Source organism: Pseudophryne corroboree, unplaced genomic scaffold (genome assembly GCF_028390025.1).
Source record: "Pseudophryne corroboree isolate aPseCor3 unplaced genomic scaffold, aPseCor3.hap2 scaffold_121, whole genome shotgun sequence".
Taxonomy (NCBI): Eukaryota; Metazoa; Chordata; class Amphibia; order Anura; family Myobatrachidae; genus Pseudophryne; species Pseudophryne corroboree.
In genome coordinates, this window is record NW_026967835.1 from 1229738 (window position 1) to 1250344 (window position 20607).

General features: G+C 43.7%; 9 non-coding genes across 9 annotated transcripts; 2 read left to right on the top strand and 7 right to left on the bottom strand.

Moving 5' to 3' along the window:
* Nucleotides 1-6563: 6563 nt before the first annotated feature.
* Nucleotides 6564-6679, bottom strand: LOC134991983 (U5 spliceosomal RNA). Its single transcript, XR_010196182.1, has one exon. It is a non-coding gene; the product is annotated as a U5 spliceosomal RNA (small nuclear RNA).
* Nucleotides 6680-6965: 286 nt separating this feature from the next.
* LOC134992079 (U5 spliceosomal RNA) lies at nucleotides 6966-7082 on the bottom strand. Its single transcript, XR_010196273.1, has one exon. It is a non-coding gene; the product is annotated as a U5 spliceosomal RNA (small nuclear RNA).
* A 270-nt stretch (nucleotides 7083-7352) lies between these two features.
* LOC134991974 (U5 spliceosomal RNA) lies at nucleotides 7353-7468 on the bottom strand. Its single transcript, XR_010196173.1, has one exon. It is a non-coding gene; the product is annotated as a U5 spliceosomal RNA (small nuclear RNA).
* A 144-nt stretch (nucleotides 7469-7612) lies between these two features.
* On the top strand, nucleotides 7613-7776 carry LOC134992402 (U1 spliceosomal RNA). The gene has a single exon (XR_010196575.1). It is a non-coding gene; the product is annotated as a U1 spliceosomal RNA (small nuclear RNA).
* An 807-nt stretch (nucleotides 7777-8583) lies between these two features.
* On the bottom strand, nucleotides 8584-8702 carry LOC134992065 (U5 spliceosomal RNA). Its single transcript, XR_010196259.1, has one exon. It is a non-coding gene; the product is annotated as a U5 spliceosomal RNA (small nuclear RNA).
* Nucleotides 8703-8977: 275 nt separating this feature from the next.
* On the bottom strand, nucleotides 8978-9093 carry LOC134992000 (U5 spliceosomal RNA). Its single transcript, XR_010196198.1, has one exon. It is a non-coding gene; the product is annotated as a U5 spliceosomal RNA (small nuclear RNA).
* Nucleotides 9094-11509: 2416 nt separating this feature from the next.
* Nucleotides 11510-11625, bottom strand: LOC134992058 (U5 spliceosomal RNA). The gene has a single exon (XR_010196252.1). It is a non-coding gene; the product is annotated as a U5 spliceosomal RNA (small nuclear RNA).
* A 270-nt stretch (nucleotides 11626-11895) lies between these two features.
* Nucleotides 11896-12011, bottom strand: LOC134991975 (U5 spliceosomal RNA). Its single transcript, XR_010196174.1, has one exon. It is a non-coding gene; the product is annotated as a U5 spliceosomal RNA (small nuclear RNA).
* A 144-nt stretch (nucleotides 12012-12155) lies between these two features.
* Nucleotides 12156-12319, top strand: LOC134992414 (U1 spliceosomal RNA). The gene has a single exon (XR_010196586.1). It is a non-coding gene; the product is annotated as a U1 spliceosomal RNA (small nuclear RNA).
* The last annotated feature ends 8288 nt before the right edge of the window (nucleotides 12320-20607 follow it).

The following is a 20607-nucleotide window of genomic DNA, read 5'->3' on the forward strand; positions in this document are numbered from 1 at the left end:
AGTTCCCTTGTGCTGCCTCAGTTGGATCTCCTTCACTTGACAGGGGGTGCCCGAGCAGCAATCCTCCACAGCTCTAGCCCAACTCCTACTTACCTGCCAGGTGAGATACTATGATCTTCACTGTTAGGGCAATCAGGATGTGGAATTCCCTGCCAGGGAAGGTGGTAATGGCGGACTCTGTAATTGGATTTAAAAAAGGAATGGATACATTTCTGAATGAAAAAGCTATCCAAGGTTATAATACTTAAAATATCAACATGGTTAATCCGGGGGTAACATGAGTTATAGTAGTTAACTAGTCATAAAACATTATTCAGCAAGTATGTAGAATCATCACAACTTAAAACAGGTTGAACACGATGGGCAATTTGCCTCTATTCAACCTCAAAAACTATGTTACTATATGTTACTATATTACTATGTTACTGTAGTATACAGAACACCACAATGTAATGAGCAGTGATAGTGAGCACTGATGAGGATACTAGAACTGACACTGAGCAGCAAGATGCAGCACTGGACTATTAGTAATGTACTGTAGTATGCTGAGCACCACAATGCAGCACAAGACAATGAGCAGTGATACTGAGCACTGATGAGGATACTACTGAGAACTGACACTGAGCAGGAGAGACACACTACTAGTATTACTGAGCAGCAATAAGTAACCACTGATACTGAGCACTGATATTGAGATTTCCACTGAGAGAACATAGCCACGTCCTCTCCGCTCTCTCTTCAATGCACGAGTAAAAATGGCGGCAACGCGCAGCTCTTTATATGGAATCCGAATCTCGCGAGAATCCGACAGCGGGATGATGACATTTTCCCTTGTTCAGGTTTTCCGAGTCAGGCGGGAACAACCGAGCCTGCCTCGGACCAGTGTAAACCACGTGGAGTTCGTCGGGAATTCGGTTCTCGGAGAACCGAACCCGCTCCTCTCTACCTTATACCCATCAATTTTTTTATTTTCAATCTAAGCCCATGCAGTTTTCTGTAAGCATCTGCTTCGCTATGATGATCAACAAGTCACAAGGGCAAACACTCAGGGCTTGAGGCGTAGATCTTAGGACCAGCTGCTACAAGCATGGCAGAGGTGTCACTATCACTGGTGACACCCAGAGAGGTGGCGAGGGAGATTGTAATGCAGTGCGCGCAGATAAGCAGTGCAATGGTAAAAAGGAGGCATGGTTTCATAGGTAGGGGCGTGGCCTGGTGGCCTGAATCTACATTTTGTTGCTCCGGGTGTCCCGGGGGTTGGGGGCTGCACCCGGGGACTAGTGTGTGTGCGGTGCTGGCTCCTGCACAGTGACAGTGCATGGCCACCGAGCATGACGCCTCCATTCTTGACCATGCTGTAATTGCAGTCGCACTGCAGTTCAGCGTGATCATATAAAATGGTGTAGCCTCCTGCTGGTGCAGACTGTATGTGCGCGCAGGAAGCCGCCACCATTTTTGTGATCACAGCGGCTGAATGTGATGTCATACAGCCGCTGTGACCACGCCCCCTGTGTCTCCTCCGTTGCAGACCCCATTTTGAAGCCTTGCCCCCGCACCGCTCCATCCCTGACTTGGAAATGGAGTGTTGCTGACCCCCCTCTCCCCCCCCCCCCGCCCCGATTGACAGGCAGAGGCGATCGCATTCTCTGCGGGGTGCCGCAGAAAATGCAGGCACATGCGTATGCTCTTAGCAATTTTTGCAGTTGGATCGCTTATTGTGATTGCAATCCAACCTGAATCAGGCCCTATTACCTATCACAATGCGCTGCGGGCAGTACAAAATTGGGTTAATATAGGAGTAAAACTCCCAGACCTGTGCTCCTTAACTGTACCTGGTGGCTAGTGGAGCGGCTGCCCAGTAATCAGTGTCCACGCCAGTGCGCACACGGTCCACCCCCTACGGCCACGCTCCCCTTCATCAGCGGCCTCGTGATCCGGAAGGGCGGTGTGTGTGTGACTGACCTTAGGAAGAAACTGGAGCCTCCGCTGCAGTGACCCAGCAACCAGGGCACGGGAGTATACAGCGCCGCTGGGAGTGATGAAGCTGCAGTAAAGATGTCTATTAGACCTAGCCTGCTGCAGCCCTTGTAGATTCTCATAAAACAAGTTCTTCTTTTCTTGTCAAAATTAATAGCTAAGAATAGGCTGCTTGAGGCAGGCCCCTGTTAAGAGGCCTGCTACTGAAGGCACCAACTACAAACTGAGCTCCCTGTTCATGGAAGCGGGGTTATAGAGGAGAATGCACTGAGCATCTTGGGAACAGTCAAAAGCTTTGAGCCGGTTGGTGCCTCAGATCAAGATCCTACTCTACACCCCAATGTGAATCCTTGTGGAGTCCAGTGTACCCCACAGAAGAAATTAATGTGTCACACCCATTGGCAGCAACCTTAGAATAGCTGCTGACGGGCACAATTGAGAAAGGAAGGGGGGGGGGGACATTTGAATCCAGCACATAGATGCAATTCAAATATGTAATTTGTACCTTCCTATTTTAAAATATAATGGATGAACCTCACCCTGTGAGAACAATCTTCATGATCAAGAGATCTCATATGCAAAATAAGTATGAGTTGAGATAGGGCTGGGGAGGGTGGCTGCTCGGGCAGCCCCTCCCCCGTCAAGTTAAGGAGATTCAACTGAGGACGCACAAGGGAACTCTCGTCTGGGGACAACAACTGCAGGGAGACCACATCTGTTCAGATGAACATGGGAGGGTGGAAGGCTGCCTAATATTGAAGCACCATCAAATATCAAACCATATGCAACAACTAGTACAAGCATTCCAGGGGGAAGGTCTGCAGAAGACGGATTTGCATACGGTGATGTCATCCAAGCAGTGGACCAAAGTTGGCTGGAACCCTCATCTGCATATGAAAAGAGAAAAGGGGCATGCAGGGCATGGCAGCCTTTTGCGGTGCTTGGATGACCCCTAGTTCGCATTAAACACCCCCACCCTCCTTTGGTGTGGGGCTCATGTTGGCCATGCCCCATCCCCTGAAGCATTCAAGCTGATTTCTTGCAGCAGCTGGGCACTGTAACAGCTCCAGAGCTGTTCTGTAAGGCAAGTAAAAGGGTGTGGGCCCTGCAGCACCACCTGTAGTTCGCATTGTGCGTTGGAAGGCACAAAGTAAGCAGACGGGAGGAGAAGTCAGGATAGTGCGCAAGGGCATCCTTTTCTCTTAGTCCGTAGAGGATGCTGGGGTCACATTAAGAACCATGGGGTATAGACGGGATCCGCAAGAGACATGGGCACTTTAAGACTTTCAAAGGGTGTGAACTGGCTCCTCCCTCTATGCCCCTCCTCCAGACTCCAGTTATAGGAACTGAGCCCAGGGAGACGGACATTTCGAGGAAAGGATTTATTGTTAAACTAAGGTGAGCATCTTACCAGCTCACACCTTAAGCATGCCGCAGAACGTGGCATTCAACAGAACACAAGCCAACGGCATGAACAATTGCAGCAAAAAGCTGACCAGAACCATAACACAACATGTGTATAACCACAAGTAATAACTGCAGACACAGTATGGACTGGGACGGGTGCCCAGCATCCTCTACGGACTAAGAGAAAAGGATTTACCGGTAGGTATTAAAATCCTATTTTCTCATACGACCTAGAGGATGCTGGGGTCACATTAAGAACCATGGGGTTATACCAAAGCTCTTGAACGGGTGGGAGAGTGCGTACGACTCTGCAGCACCGAATGACCCAACTTGAGGTTATCATCAGCCAAGGTATCAAACTTGTAAAACTTAGCAAAAGTGTTTACTAAATAGCTGCTCGGCAAAATTGCAATGCCGAGACTCCCCGACCAGCTGCCCAGGATGAACCCACCTTTCTAGTAGAATGGGTCTTCACCTATTTCAGTAACGGCAATCCTGCCGTGGAATGAGCATGCTGAATCTTACCACAGATCCAGCGCATAATGGTCTACATGGAAGCAGGACACCCAATCCTGTTGGGAGCATACAGGACAAACAGAGCCTCTGTTTTCCTAATCTGAACCGTTCTGGTGACATAAATTTTCAAAGTTCTGACCACAGCCAGAGACTTTGACTCAACGAAGGTGTCAGTGGCCAAAGGCACCATGTGGAAAGATGAACCACCTTCGGCAGAAATTGTTGACGTGTCCTCAATTCTGCTCTATCTTCATGAAAGATCAAATAAAGGCTCTTGTGATACTGCATGGTTTGTACTGTTTTCCATGTGCTCCCAGATCTTTCAAGCAAGTAGCATGGTCAAGAAAGTTCTGTTTGAAAAGTAACAACATTTACTGTCATTGTTATAGAATTTGGGAGAAAAAACAAGAAGAAATCTGCACTGTTGACGCACTGGACAGAATGAATGAATCATAAAATATAACCTTTATTAAGTATGTATTAAAATTGGATAAATATTAATATTATTATCCCAAACTGCAGTGAAACATAAAGGTTAAAATCACAGAACTAACATACATGTGCATAAGAAGAATAAAGAGATGTGAAAAAAAGGTTTAAAAAGCGTGTCCGTGTGTGATTATTTTTGAAGGCACAACCCTGGCGGGGTTGTTTATATAGATATATATGTTGCTAATAATCACTTTCTAGCGTAATGTTATTAAATAGCTGTTAGTATCTATGTCGTGAGGTACCACTGGGTCGTATCCTATATACTCCCTTCACTCAATAGGGGTTACCTCCCGGGAAGCCATCCCCATTGGCGAATTTGTGGGGGTGATTGAGTATAACCGGTAAGCTAACCTCCAATTTGTGGGGTGCTTAGGTAGATGGGGATCACTTATTTCTCTGTGTCCCCTAAGACTATATTCCTAAATTCAATACCATAGGGGGATAGCTTTCTATATCGGATAAGGAATCACTTGATAGGGAAATCTCTATGCATCATGGAAAGATCATATTTATTAATATCCAAACTAAAAAAATGATGAATAGCTTTAATTTAGCTGTTTAGATATAGTTAATTGGCGAGATATACCAACAGGTGCGGTTGCCTTAAGGAATATGGCAATTCCAATATAAATAGCAGCCCTCCTTCATATAATCAGCCAGATCTTATTAAATCTGGTCCAGATATAGCCGTTCAGATATACTTAATTGACAACATATATCAATCGGTGGGGTTGCCTTAAGGAATATAGCAATTCCAATTCTCATATAAATAGCAACCTTCCTTCATATATTCAGCCAGATCTTATTTAATCTGATCTAGGCGTAGGCAATAATACTTTCCTTAGAGGTATAGCCACCTCAATTCTTATTAGGAAGCAAAGTGTCTGTCATAATGGTTTATCCAATTCATCTAAGAAATAATATATTCCATGTGTCAGAGATTCATTACTCTCTATTTACACTGTTAAAGAGTTAATTCTTATTATGTTACAGTGTAATGAAATTATCATATAGGGAGATGTGGCAATTCCATGTGCTATATATATAATAACCCTTAGTGGTCCAGATTCCACAATGAGGAATTTTCTTATAAACCGCTGAAACACACAGCTGTTTGACTGACTTCCAAATATATCTATCTCACTTTGTAACAGTCTTATGATAGAGAAACTGTTACATATTCGGTCACTTAGTTATCTAAAGGTAAACAGACTCAGTGTGAGGGTAATATAATATATCAAATGCGCTGTCAATAATCGTGGTAACTGGTGTAATAATGTGGTATATTGAGTATGCTAGTAAGGCATATAACTGCTCTCCAGCCTTTAAGTGTTACCAATCAATTTGTTACACTGTAAAGGATTTATGGTGTCCTGTTAGGACATGCAGCTGCTAGGCTGACTCAAAGATTTATCCATTTGTAACAATTATGTAACAGTTATATACATGTTACTGGTATTACATAGAAATAGTATGACACAGGCCAGCAGTCCCATGTGTCTAGATTCCACAATAGGAGATTTTCTTTGTCTTATAAACTGCTGGAACACACAGCTGCTAGACTGACTTCAAATATATATATTACTTTGTAACAGTCTTATAGTAAAGAGACTGTTACACACTGTCATTTAGTTATCTCAAGGTTAGCAGATTCTGTGTGAGGATAGTGTTCTGTTAGAACATGCAGCTGCTAGGCTGACTCATAGAAAATGTATCCATTTGTAACAAATGACACATACAGCATTAAATTAATATCTATAGCAGCCCATGTGACATCTCTACTCTTATCATTATTGTCTGGTTATTGCCAATCTGGACAGCAGGAGTGATATATATTCACTAGTCCCAATATCCCATCATATAAATATACCCACACTGATATACTTTCTTATCAAGAGTTATTAGTAGCTATCTGTATGCACTTTAGACATTGTAATTGCTAAGTGACATCATATCTAGTGTATTCCTTTCTTATAGCTCAGCTTCTATTCCCTATTAGTGGAGACTAACAGCTAACATCATAATCATATATTTTTGTTTTATAACATTTCACATGAGTCAAATACACGAGGACACGCCGTGCCCTACACGCGTGTTTCACTGCATCTATGGCAACTTACATTAAAGCTAACAAGAAAGCACACTCGTTCTGTCTTTAAACAGATAAAAGAAACCCCAATAATATGGGGCATGCAAAAATTTAGATAAAACTCAGTTTTGCTCCTCTCCACGGAAATCTTTAGTAAAAGGCGAAAGATTTGTTCGTTCTGAAGAGAAACCAGAGCATGACCAAGATTCCACCTGTCGCCTGAGTGCCATGCCAGCAGTCCTCATTCAGCTCAAAGTGAGCACCCAATATGAAAGAAAGAAAGCAGATTTCTCACCAGGCTTCCCCTTGCTATAAGCATGGTTTGTACTCTTTTCCATGTGCTCCCAGATCTTTCAAGCAATTAGTATGGTCAAGAAAGTTCTGCTTGAAAAGAAACAGACATTTACTGTCATTGTTATACAAATAAACTTACATTAAAGCCAACAAGAAAGCTCACTCGTTCTGTCTTTAAACTGATAAAAGAAACCCCAATAATATGGGGCATGCAAAAATTGAGATAAAACTCAGTTTTGCTCCTCTCCACGGATAATCTTTAATAAAAGGCGAAAGATTTGTTCATTCTGAAGAGAAACCAGAGCATGACCAAGATTCCACCTGTCGCCTGAGTGCCATGCCAGCAGTCCTCATTCAGATCAAAGTGAGCGCCCAATTTGAAAGAAAGCAGATTTCTCACCTGGCTTCTCCTTGCTATAAGCATGGTTTGTACTGTATTCCATGTGCTCCCAGATCTTTCAAGCAAGTAGCATGGTCAAGAAAGTTCTGTTTGAAAAGAAACAAACATTTACTGTAATTTCTATGCAAATGAGCTTTCATTAAAGCACACTCATTCTATCTTTAAACCGATAAAAGAAACCCCAAAAAGATGGGGCATGCAAAAATTGAGGTAAAACTCAGTTTTGCTCCTCTCCACGGAAATCTTTAGTAAAAGGCGAAAGATTTGTTCGTTCTGAAGAGAAACCAGAGCATGACCAAGATTTTCATCTGAAAATATGTGTTCTCCCTGCAGTTGTTGTCCCCAGATGAGAGTTCCCTTGTGCTGCCTCAGTTGAATCTCCTTTACTTGACAGAGATGTGCCTGAGCAGCGGCCCTCCCCAGCCCTATCCCAAATCATACTTATTTTGCATAGGAGATACCATGGTCATGAAGATTGTTCTCCCAGGGTGAGGTTCATTCATTGCATTCTGGGTATGCTGACCCCTGTGATTTCCCCAAATGTGGGAAACTCGACTGCATTATTTGTGGTAGTGGGGGACTGTGTTTGTGCTTTCCTCTGGTCAGCTCTGGTAAAAGTCAGATTTCTTTGTCTCAGATCTTCCTCTAGCCTTGTTCTTCTTTCGAGAGTTCCCTTGTGCTGCCTCAGTTGGATCTCCTTCACTTGACAGGGGGTGCCCGAGCAGCAATCCTCCACAGCTCTAGCCCAACTCCTACTTACCTGCCAGGTGAGATACTATGATCTTCACTGTTAGGGCAATCAGGATGTGGAATTCCCTGCCAGGGAAGGTGGTAATGGCGGACTCTGTAATTGGATTTAAAAAAGGAATGGATACATTTCTGAATGAAAAAGCTATCCAAGGTTATAATACTTAAAATATCAACATGGTTAATCCGGGGGTAACATGAGTTATAGTAGCTAACTAGTCATAAAACATTATTCAGCAAGTATGTAGAATCATCACAACTTAAAACAGGTTGAACACGATGGGCAATTTGCCTCTATTCAACCTCAAAAACTATGTTACTATATGTTACTATATTACTATGTTACTGTAGTATACAGAAAACCAAAATGCAATGAACAGTGATAGTGAGCACTGATGAGGATACTAGAACTGACACTGAGCAGCAAGATGCAGCACTGGACTATTAGTAATGTACTGTAGTATGCTGAGCACCACAATGCAGCACAAGACAATGAGCAGTGATCTGAGCACTGATGAGGATACTACTGAGAACTGACACTGAGCAGGAGAGACACACTACTAGTATTACTGAGCAGCAATAAGTAACCACTGATACTGAGCACTGCTATTGAGATTTCCACTGAGAGAACATAGCCACGTCCATTCCGCTCTCTCTTCAATGCACGAGTAATAAGATGGGGCAAGGAAAAAATGAGATAAAACTCAGTTTTGCTCCTCTCCACGGAAATCTTTAGTAAAAGGCGAAAGATTTGTTCGTTCTGAAGAGAAACCAGAGCATGACCAAGATTCCACCTGTCGCCTGAGTGCCATGCCAGCAGTTCTTATTCAGCTCAAAGTGAGCACCCAATTTGAAAGAAAGAAAGCAGATTTCTCACCAGGCTTCCCCTAGCTATAAACATGGTTTGTATTTTTTTCCATGTGTTCCCAGATCTTTCAAGCAATTAGTATAGTCAAGAAAGTTCTGTTTGAAAAGAAACAAACATTTACTGTCATTTCTATGCAAATGAGCTTACATTAAAGCACACTCGTTCTATCTTTAAACCGATAAAATAAAACCCCAATAAGATGGGGCATGCAAAATTTGAGATAAAACTCAGTTTTGCTCCTCTCCACGGAAATCTTTAGTAAAAGGCGAAAGATTTGTTCGTTCTGAAGAGAAACCAGAGCATGACCAAGATTCCACCTGTCGCCTGAGTGCCATGCCAGCCAGGGCCGGCTCCAGGCCTACTAGCACCCTGAGCGAGAAAATGTAAAAGTGCCCCCCCCATGCGCGCGCCGAAGGCGCGCGCGCCCTTGGAAAAGTGGGCGTGGCCTCTTGAAAAAGTGGGCGTGGTCTCGTCCCCCAGCAGTGCCAGCTACACATGACATGCCCTCCAGCAGTGCCAGCTACACGTGCTAGTGTTCACTTTTTAGGGCAGGTTGCTGATCACAGGGAGGGCACATTTTTAAGTTAGGTGGGCAAAATGATGTACATACTGTAATGCTTGTTGTTCCCATTTCCACACGCTAAAGCATGGACAGTGCGCGCCGAAGGCGCGCAGCAAAAATTTAGGGGAGTTACTTCGTGGGGAAGGTGCGTAGCCACATTATAGTGGCAATTCACATTACACCACACAGTAGTGCAGCTAATACACATTGCACCAGGTAGAACCTCCTATAAGAGCACGTTAGACACATTGCGCCAGGTAGAGCACTGAGACACACTGCCCAGCCACAGACGCCTAGCGGGAACACTACATGATATGCCCCCCAGCAGTGCCAGCTACACATGACATGCCCCCCAGCAGTGCCAGCTACACGTGACATGCCCCCCAGCAGTGCCAGCTACATAAATGGCCACACAGTTCCAGATGGATAAATGCCCCCACAGCGCAGATATGCCCCCACAGTGCCACATACATTAATGCCCTCACAGTGCAAGATATGCCCCCACAGTGCAAGAAATGTCCCCACAGTGCAAGAAATGCCCCCACAGTGCAAGAAATGCCCCCACGGTGCCAGATACATAAATGCCCCCACGGTGCCAGATACATAAATGCCCCCACGGTGCCAGATACATAAATGCCCCCACGGTGCCTGATACATAAATGCCCCCACGGTGCCAGATACATAAATGCCCCCACGGTGCCAGATACATAAATGCCCCCACGGTGCCAGATACATAAATGTCCCCACGGTGCCTGATACATAAATGCCCCCACGGTGCATGATACATAAATGCCCCCACGGTGCATGATACATAAATGCCCCCATGGTGCCTGATACATAAATGCCCCCACGGTGCCTGATACATAAATGCCCCCACAGAGCCAGATAAATGCCCCCACAGTGCCAGATATGTCCCCACAGTGCCAGATATGCCCCCACAGTGCCAGATATGCCCCCACGGTGCCAGAAATGCCCCCACAGTGCCAGATAAATGCCCCCAGTGCCAGATAAATGCCCCCACAGTGCCAGATAAATGCCCCCACAGAGCCAGATAAATGCCCCCACAGTGCCAGAAATGCCCCCACAGTGCCAGAAATGCCCCCACAGTGCCAGATATGCCCCCACAGTGCCAGATATGCCCCCACAGTGCCTGATATGTCCCCACAGTGCCAGAAATGCCCCCACAGTGCCAGAAATGCCCCCACAGTGCCAGATAAATGCCCCCACAGAGCCAGATAAATGCCCCCACAGAGCCAGATAAATGCCCCCACAGTGCCAGAAATGCCCACACAGTGCCAGAAATGCCCCCACAGTGCCAGAAATGTCCCCACAGTGCCTGATATGCCCCCACAGGGCCAGATATGTCCCCACAGTGCCAAATATGCCCCCACAGAGCCAGATATGCAATGCCCCCACAGTGCCAGAAATGCCCCCACAGTGCCAGAAATGCCCCCCACAGAGCCAGAAATGCCCCCACAGTGCCAGAAATGCCCCCACATAACCAAAAATGCCCCCTGTGTGCCAGAAATGCCCCCACAGTGCGGATCTCCCCCCCCCCAAAAAAAAAAAAATACCTGCGGCGCTGGGGAGGAGTACTGCTGTCCGCCTGTGTGGGAGCGCTGGCGGGCGGGCGGGAGGCCGGGCGAGTGAGCCTGAGCCTGGGTCCGGGCTGGCGGGCGGGTGGGCGGCCACTTGTGCAGGCGGGCTATGCGCGGCGCCGGCGTCTGACGTTAGATACCGGCGCCGCGCAGCGCGCATACACAGCGCGACCGCCAAATGCTGCAGCAGCACACACACAGGGCCGGCTCCAGCATCGAATATGGCGGCGCCAGCGCGAGGCGCCCATTAAGGGTGGCGCCCTGCGCGGCCGCTCTATTCGAACATGCCTAGAGCCGGCCCTGATGCCAGCAGTCCTCATTCAGCTCAAAGTGAGCACCCAATTTGAAAGAAAGAAAGCAGATTTCTCACCAGGCTTCCCCTTGCTATAAGCATGGTTTGTACTCTTTTCCATGTGCTCCCAGATCTTTCAAGCAATTAGTATGGTCAAGAAAGTTCTGCTTGAAAAGAAACAGACATTTACTGTCATTGTTATACAAATAAACTTACATTAAAGCTAACAAGAAAGCACACTCGTTCTGTCTTTAAACTGATAAAAGAAACCCCAATAATATGGGGCATGCAAAAATTGAGATAAAACTCAGTTTTGCTCCTCTCCACGGAAATCTTTAATAAAAGGCGAAATATTTGTTAGTTCTGAAGAGAAACCAGAGCATGACCAAGATTCCACCTGTCGCCTGAGTGCCATGCCAGCAGTCCTCATTCAGATCAAAGTGAGCGCCCAATTTGAAAGAAAGCAGATTTCTCACCTGGCTTCTCCTTGCTATAAGCATGGTTTGTACTGTATTCCATGTGCTCCCAGATCTTTCAAGCAAGTAGCATGGTCAAGAAAGTTCTGTTTGAAAAGAAACAAACATTTACTGTCATTTCTATGCAAATGAGCTTTCATTAAAGCACACTCATTCTATCTTTAAACCGATAAAAGAAACCCCAAAAAGATGGGGCATGCAAAAATTGAGGTAAAACTCAGTTTTGCTCCTCTCCACGGAAATCTTTAGTAAAAGGCGAAAGATTTGTTCGTTCTGAAGAGAAACCAGAGCATGACCAAGATTTTCATCTGAAAATATGTGTTCTCCCTGCAGTTGTTGTCCCCAGATGAGAGTTCCCTTGTGCTGCCTCAGTTGAATCTCCTTTACTTGACAGAGATGTGCCTGAGCAGCGGCCCTCCCCAGCCCTATCCCAAATCATACTTATTTTGCATAGGAGATACCATGGTCATGAAGATTGTTCTCCCAGGGTGAGGTTCATTCATTGCATTCTGGGTATGCTGACCCCTGTGATTTCCCCAAATGTGGGAAACTCGACTGCATTATTTGTGGTAGTGGGGGACTGTGTTTGTGCTTTCCTCTGGTCAGCTCTGGTAAAAGTCAGATTTTTTTGTCTCAGATCTTCCTCTAGCCTTGTTCTTCTTTCGAGAGTTCCCTTGTGCTGCCTCAGTTGGATCTCCTTCACTTGACAGGGGGTGCCCGAGCAGCAATCCTCCACAGCTCTAGCCCAACTTCTACTTACCTGCCAGGTGAGATACTATGATCTTCACTGTTAGGGCAATCAGGATGTGGAATTCCCTGCCAGGGAAGGTGGTAATGGTGGACTCTGTAATTGGATTTAAAAAAGGAATGGATACATTTCTGAATGAAAAAGCTATCCAAGGTTATAATACTTAAAATATCAACATGGTTAATCCGGGGGTAACATGAGTTATAGTAGCTAACTAGTCATAAAACATTATTCAGCAAGTATGTAGAATCATCACAACTTAAAACAGGTTGAACACGATGGGCAATTTGCCTCTATTCAACCTCAAAAACTATGTTACTATATGTTACTATATTACTATGTTACTGTAGTATACAGAAAACCAAAATGCAATGAACAGTGATAGTGAGCACTGATGAGGATACTAGAACTGACACTGAGCAGCAAGATGCAGCACTGGACTATTAGTAATGTACTGTAGTATGCTGAGCACCACAATGCAGCACAAGACAATGAGCAGTGATACTGAGCACTGATGAGGATACTACTGAGAACTGACACTGAGCAGGAGAGACACACTACTAGTATTACTGAGCAGCAATAAGTAACCACTGATACTGAGCACTGATATTGAGATTTCCACTGAGAGAACATAGCCACGTCCATTCCGCTCTATCTTCAATGCACGAGTAAAAATGGCGGCAACGCGCAGCTCTTTATATGGAATCCGAATCTCGCGAGAATCCGACAGCGGGATGATGACATTTTCCCTTTTTCAGGTTTTCCGAGTCAGGCGGGAACAACCGAGCCTGCCTCGGACCAGTGTAAACAACGTGGAGTTCGTGGGGAATTCGGTTCTCGGAGAACCGAACCCGCTCCTCTCTACCTTATACCTATCAATTTTTTTATTTTCAATCTAAGCCCCTGCAGTTTTCTGTAAGCATCTGCTTCGCTATGATGATCAACAAGTCACAAGGGCAAACACTCAGGGCTTGAGGCGTAGATCTTAGGACCAGCTGCTACAAGCATGGCAGAGGTGTCACTATCACTGGTGACACCCAGAGAGGTGGCGAGGGAGATTGTAATGCAGTGCGCGCAGATAAGCAGCGCAATGGTAAAAAGGAGGCATGGTTTCATAGGTAGGGGCGTGGCCTGGTGGCCTGAATCTACATTTTGTTGCTCCGGGTGTCCCGGGGGTTGGGGGCTGCACCCGGGGACTAGTGTGTGAGCGGTGCTGGCTCCTGCACAGTGAAAGGGCATGGCCACCCAGCATGACGCCTCCCTTCTTGTCCATGCTGTAATTGCAGTCGCACTGCAGTTCAGCGTGATCATAAAAAATGATGTAGCCTCCTGCTGGTGCAGACTGTATGTGCGCGCAGGAAGCCGCCACCATTTTTGTGATCACAGCGGCTGAATGTGATGTCATACAGCCGCTGTGACCATGCCCCCTGTGTCTCCTCCGTTGCAGACCCCATTTTGAAGCCTTGCCCCCGCACCGCTCCATCCCTGACTTGGAAATGGAGTGTTGCTGACCCACCTATCCCCCCCCCCCGCCCCGATTGACAGGCAGAGGCGATCGCATTCTCTGCGGGGTGCCACAGAAAATGCAGGCACATGCGTATGCTCTTAGCAATTTTTGCAGTTGGATCGCTTATTGTGATTGCAATCCAACCTGAATCAGGCCCTATTACCTATCACAATGCGCTGCGGGCAGTACAAAATTGGGTTAATATAGGAGAAAAACCCCCAGACCTGTGCTCCTTAACTGTACCTGGTGGCTAGTGGAGCGGCTGCCCAGTAATCAGTGTCCACGCCAGTGCGCACACGGTCCACCCCCTACGGCCACGCTCCCCTACATCAGCGGCCTCGTGATCCGGAAGGGTGGTGTGTGTGTGACTGACCTTAGGATGAAACCGGAGCCTCCGCTGCAGTGACCCAGCAACCAGGGCATGGGAGTATACAGCGCCGCTGGGAGTGATGAAGCTGCAGTAAAGATGTCTATTAGACCTAGCCTGCTGCAGCCCTTGTAGATTCTCATAAAACAAGTTCTTCTTTTCTTGTCAAAATTTATAGCTAAGAATAGGCTGCCTGAGGCAGGCCCCTGTTAAGTGGCCTGCTACTGAAGGCACCAACTACAAACTGAGCTCCCTGTTCATGGAAGCGGGGTTATAGAGGAGAATGCACTGAGCATCTTGGGAACAGTCAAAAGCTTTGAGCCGGTTGGTGCCTCAGATCAAGATCCTACTCTACACCCCAATGTGAATCCTTGTGGAGTCCAGTGTACCCCACAGAAGAAATTAATGTGTCACACCCATTGGCAGCAACCTTAGAATAGCTGCTGACGGGCACAATTGAGAATGGAAGGGGGGGGGGGGGGGACATTTGAATCCAGCACATAAATGCAATTCAAATATGTAATTTGTACCTTCCTATTTTAAAATATAATGGATGAACCTCACCCTGTGAGAACAATCTTCATGATCAAGAGATCTCATATGCAAAATAAGTATGAGTTGGGATAGGGCTGGGGAGGGTGGCTGCTCGGGCAGCCCCTCCCCCGTCAAGTTAAGGAGATTCAACTGAGGAAGCACAAGGGAACTCTCGTCTGGGGACAACAACTGCAGGGAGACCACATCTTTTCAGATGAACATGGGAGGGCGGAAGGCTGCCTAATACTGAAGCACCATCAAATATCAAACCATATGCAACATCAAGTACAAGCATTCCTGGGGGAAGGTCTGCAGCAGACGGATTTGCATACAGTGATGTTATCCAAGCAGTGGGCCAAAGTTGGCTGGAACCCTCATCTGCATATGAAAAGAGAAAAGGGGCGTGCAGGGCATGGCGGCCTTTTGCAGTGCTTGGATGACCCCTAGTTCTCATTAAACACCCACACCCTCCTTTGGTGTGGGGCTCATGTTGGCCATGCCCCATCCCCTGAAGCATTCAAGCTGATTTCTTGCAGCAGCTGGGCACTGTAACAGCTCCAGAGCTGTTCTGTAAGGCAAGTAAAAGGGTGTGGGCCCTGCAGCACCACCTGTAGTTCGCATTGTGCGTTGGAAGGCACAAAGTAAGCAGACGGGAGGAGAAGTCAGGATAGTGCGCAAGGGCATCCTTTTCTCTTAGTCCGTAGAGGATGCTGGGGTCACATTAAGAACCATGGGGTATAGACGGGATCCGCAAGAGACATGGGCACTTTAAGACTATCAAAGGGTGTGAACTGGCTCCTCCCTCTATGCCCCTCCTCCAGACTCCAGTTATAGGAACTGTGCCCAGGGAGACGGACATTTCGAGGAAAGGATTTATTGTTAAACTAAGGTGAGCATCTTACCAGCTCACACCTTAAGCATGCCGCAGAACGTGGCATTCAACAGAACACAAGCCAACGGCATGAACAATTGCAGCAAAAAGCTGACCAGAACCATAACACAACATGTGTATAACCACAAGTAATAACTGCAGACACAGTATGGACTGGGACGGGTGCCCAGCATCCTCTACAGACTAAGAGAAAAGGATTTACCGGTAGGTATTAAAATCCTATTTTCTCATACGACCTAGAGGATGCTGGGGTCACATTAAGAACCATGGGGTTATACCAAAGCTCTTGAACGGGTGGAAGAGTGCGTACGACTCTGCAGCACCGAATGACCCAACTTGAGGTTATCATCGGCAAGGATGCAGTGGCGTTAATGTTTCCTGGTGTCAACCTGTATTATTTCAGTAGATATTGAAATGAGGATGCATCTTGCTGCCTTTCCAATGAAGCAAGTTTAATTTAGTAATAGGTGAAAAACCATCCCTACAAAGATGTTAATCAGATACTTGGCTTTGTGGACACTTTTCAGAGAACAAATTTGTTAGCATAAAAATAAAGCCAGAAAATGAAGAGCTGTTTAATCACTCAATTGGATTTTTTTGCCAGCATATTTCTTTTTCTCTGCAAACCACTGCTAAATTGTGCTTCCTAGCTGTTTTTATAAAATCACTGAATCAAATCTAACTCTGATTACATCAGAGAAGGCCAGGTACCCTACACCATAACAGGGGTTTTTGAAATTTTGACTTGTCTACTTAAAGATCACCAAAATCTGATAACAAGGTCAATTACATCCCTGGGTGGGATTGAACCACCAACCCTTTGGTTAATAACCAATCACACTAACCAATTGCGCCACAGAGACACTTTGCAAAAGTCCATACTGACAAAGGCTAATAAGCATTCATCTAGAACGTTTCCTAGAAAAACTTTTAAAAGTCAATAATCTGGAGAGTTTTTGTAAGATGTTTCTTCCATCAACCAACAAAGAAACACATTGTTACTTTCCCATGATGAGTGAGTGCTTCAAGATCTCTTGCACTTACATGTGCAGCAGAGTACTGTAATGAAAGCATGCTGGGTTCATAACCCAGAGGTAGGCAGATTGAAACTATCCTCTGCTATATGCATTTTTTTTTTGTTAATTAAAGTAATCCAAAACTGGGATTGATATTTTTTCTCTTTTATTTTTACTTAAAGTACAATAACTTTTACCATTTTAATATGTTTTAATAGTATATTGACAGTATTGTTTTCTTTCAAAAATCCACTTAATTTTCTTTACCCGATTATTAAAATGGTAATTGACAAAAACAAACTACATTGTCACCAGAAGAGCAATACAAAATGTACAAGTGATATATTAAAATCATCTTTCCAGCTTGAATTTCAATGATGCATTGGGGCAACGATTTTGTGAGAAACATCTTCACCCTTAAATAAAGATTTTCTTAATTCCTTACCTGTGTGCTAATTAGATATCACCTTGTTTTCACATTAAACAGACTTCCACATGAGAAAGCAGCAAGGATGCAGTGGCGTTAATGTTTCCTGGTGTCAACCTGTATTATTTCAGTAGATATTGAAATGAGGATGCATCTTGCTGCCTTTCCAATGAAGCAAGTTTAATTTAGTAATAGGTGAAAAACCATCCCTACAAAGATGTTAATCCGATACTTGGCTTTGTGGACACTTTTCAGAGAACAAATTTGTTAGCATAAAAATAAAGCCAGAAAATGAAGAGCTGTTTAATCACTCAATTGGATTTTTCTGCCAGCATATTTCATTTTCTCTGCAACCCACTGCTAAATTGTGCTTCCTAGCTGTTTTTTGATAAAATCACTTAATCAAATCTAACTCTGATTACATCAGAGTAGGCCAGGTACCCTACACCATAAGACGGGGTTTGAAATTTTGACTTGTCTACTTAAAGATCACCAAAATCTGATGACAAGGTCAATAACATCCCTGGGTGGGATTGAACCACCAACCCTTTGGTTAATAACCAAACACACTAACCGATTGCACCACAGAGACACTTTGCAAACGTACATACTGACAAAGGCTAATAAGCATTCATCTAGAACAATTCCTAGAAAACTTTAAAAAGTCAATAATCTGGAGAGATTTTGTAAAATGTTTCTTCCATCAACCAATGAAGAAACGCATTGGTACTTTCCCATGATGAGTGAGTGCTTCAGGATCTCTTGCACTTACATGTGCAGCAGAGTACTGCAATGGAAGCATGCTGGGCCCATAACCCAGAGGTAGGCAGATTGAAACTATCCTCTGCTATATGCATTTTTTTTTGTTAATTAAAGTAATCCAAAACTGGGATTGATATTTTTGCTCTTTTATTTTTACTTAAAGTACAATAACTTTTACCATTTTAATTTGTTTTAATAGTATATTGACAGTATTGTTTTCTTTCAAAAATCCACTTAATTTTCTTTACCCTATTATTAAAATGGTAATTGACAAAAACAAACTACATTGTCACCAGAAGAGCAATACAAAATGTACAAGTGATATATTAAAATCATCTTTCCAGCTTGAATTTCAATGATGCATTGGGGCAACGATTTTGTGAGAAACATCTTCACCCTTAAATAAAGATTTTCTTAATTCCTTACCTGTGTGCTAATTAGATATCACCTTGTTTTCACATTAAACAGACTTCCACATGAGAAAGCAGCAAGGATGCAGTGGCGTTAATGTTTCCTGGTGTCAACCTGTATTATTTCAGTAGATATTGAAATGAGGATGCATCTTGCTGCCTTTCCAATGAAGCAAGTTTAATTTAGTAATAGGTGAAAAACCATCCCTACAAAGATGTTAATCAGATACTTGGCTTTGTGGACACTTTTCAGAGAACAAATTTGTTAGCATAAAAATAAAGCCAGAAAATGAAGAGCTGTTTAATCACTCAATTGGATTTTTTTGCCAGCATATTTCTTTTTCTCTGCAAACCACTGCTAAATTGTGCTTCCTAGCTGTTTTTATAAAATCACTGAATCAAATCTAACTCTGATTACATCAGAGAAGGCCAAGTACCCTACACCATAACAGGGGTTTTTGAAATTTTGACTTGTCTACTTAAATATCACCAAAATCTGATCACAAGGTCAATTACGTCCCTGGGTGGGATTGAACCACCAACCTTTTGATTAATAGCTGAACACACTAACCGATTGCGCCACAGAGACACTTTGCAAAAAGAATATACTGACAAAGACTAATAAGCATTCATCTAGAACGTTTCCTAGAAAAACTTTAAAAAGTCAATAATCTGGAGAGTTTTTGTAAGATGTTTCTTCCAGCAACCAATGAAGAAACACATTGGTACTTTCGCATGATGAGTGAGTGCTTCAGGATCTCTTGCACTTACATGTGCAGCAGAGTACTGCAATGGAAGCATGCTGGGCCCATAACCCAGAGGTAGGCAGATTGAAACTATCCTTTGCTATATGCATTTTTTTTTGTTCATTAAAGTAATCCAAAACTGGGATTGATATTTTAGCTTTTATTTTTACTTAAAGTACAATAACTTTTACCATTTTAATTTGTTTTAATAGTATATTGACAGTATTGTTTTCTTTCAAAAATCCACTTAATTTTCTTTACCCTATTATTAAAATGGTAATTGACAAAAACAAACTACATTGTCACCAGAAGAGCAATACAAAATGTACAAGTGATATATTAAAATCATCTTTCCAGCTTGAATTTCAATGATGCATTGGGGCAATGATTTTGTGAGAAACATCTTTACCCTTAAATAAAGATTTTCTTAATTCCTTACCTGTGTGCTAATTAGATATCACCTTGTTTTCACATTAAACAGACTTCCACATGAGAAAGCAGCAAGGATGCAGTGGCGTTAATGTTTCCTGGTGTCAACCTGTATTATTTCAGTAGATATTGAAATGAGGATGCATCTTGCTGCCTTTCCAATGAAGCAAGTTTAATTTAGTAATAGGTGAAAAACCATCCCTACAAATATGTTAATCAGATACTTGGCTTTGTGGACACTTTTCAGAGAACAAATTTGTTATCATAAAAATAAAGCCAGAAAATGAAGAGCTGTTTAATCACTCAATTGTATTTTTCTGCCAGCATTTTTCTTTTTCTCTGCAACCCACTGCTAAATTGTGCTTCCTAGCTGTTTTTTTATAAAATCACTTAATCAAATCTAACTCTGATTACATCAGAGAAGGCCAGGTACCCTACACTATAAGAGGGGGTTTGCAATTTTGACTTGTCTACTTAAATATCACCAAAATCTGATCACAAGGTCAATTACGTCCCTGGGTGGGATTGAACCACCAACCTTTTGATTAATAGCTGAACACACTAACCGATTGCGCCACAGAGACACTTTGCAAAAAGAATATACTGACAAAGACTAATAAGCTTTCATCTAGAACGTTTCCTAGAAAAACTTTAAAAAGTCAATAATCTGGAGAGTTTTTGTAAGATGTTTCTTCCAGCAACCAATGAAGAAACACATTGGTACTTTCGCATGATGAGTGAGTGCTTCAGGATCTCTTGCACTTACATGTGCAGCAGAGTACTGCTATGGAAGCATGCTGGGCCCATAACCCAGAGGTAGGCAGATTGAAACTATCCTTTGCTATATGCATTTTTTTTTTGTTCATTAAAGTAATCCAAAACTGGGATTGATATTTTAGCTTTTATTTTTACTTAAAGTACAATAACTTTTACCATTTTAATTTGTTTTAATAGTATATTGACAGTATTGTTTTCTTTCAAAAATCCACTTAATTTTCTTTACCCTATTATTAAAATGGTAATTGACAAAAACAAACTACATTGTCACCAG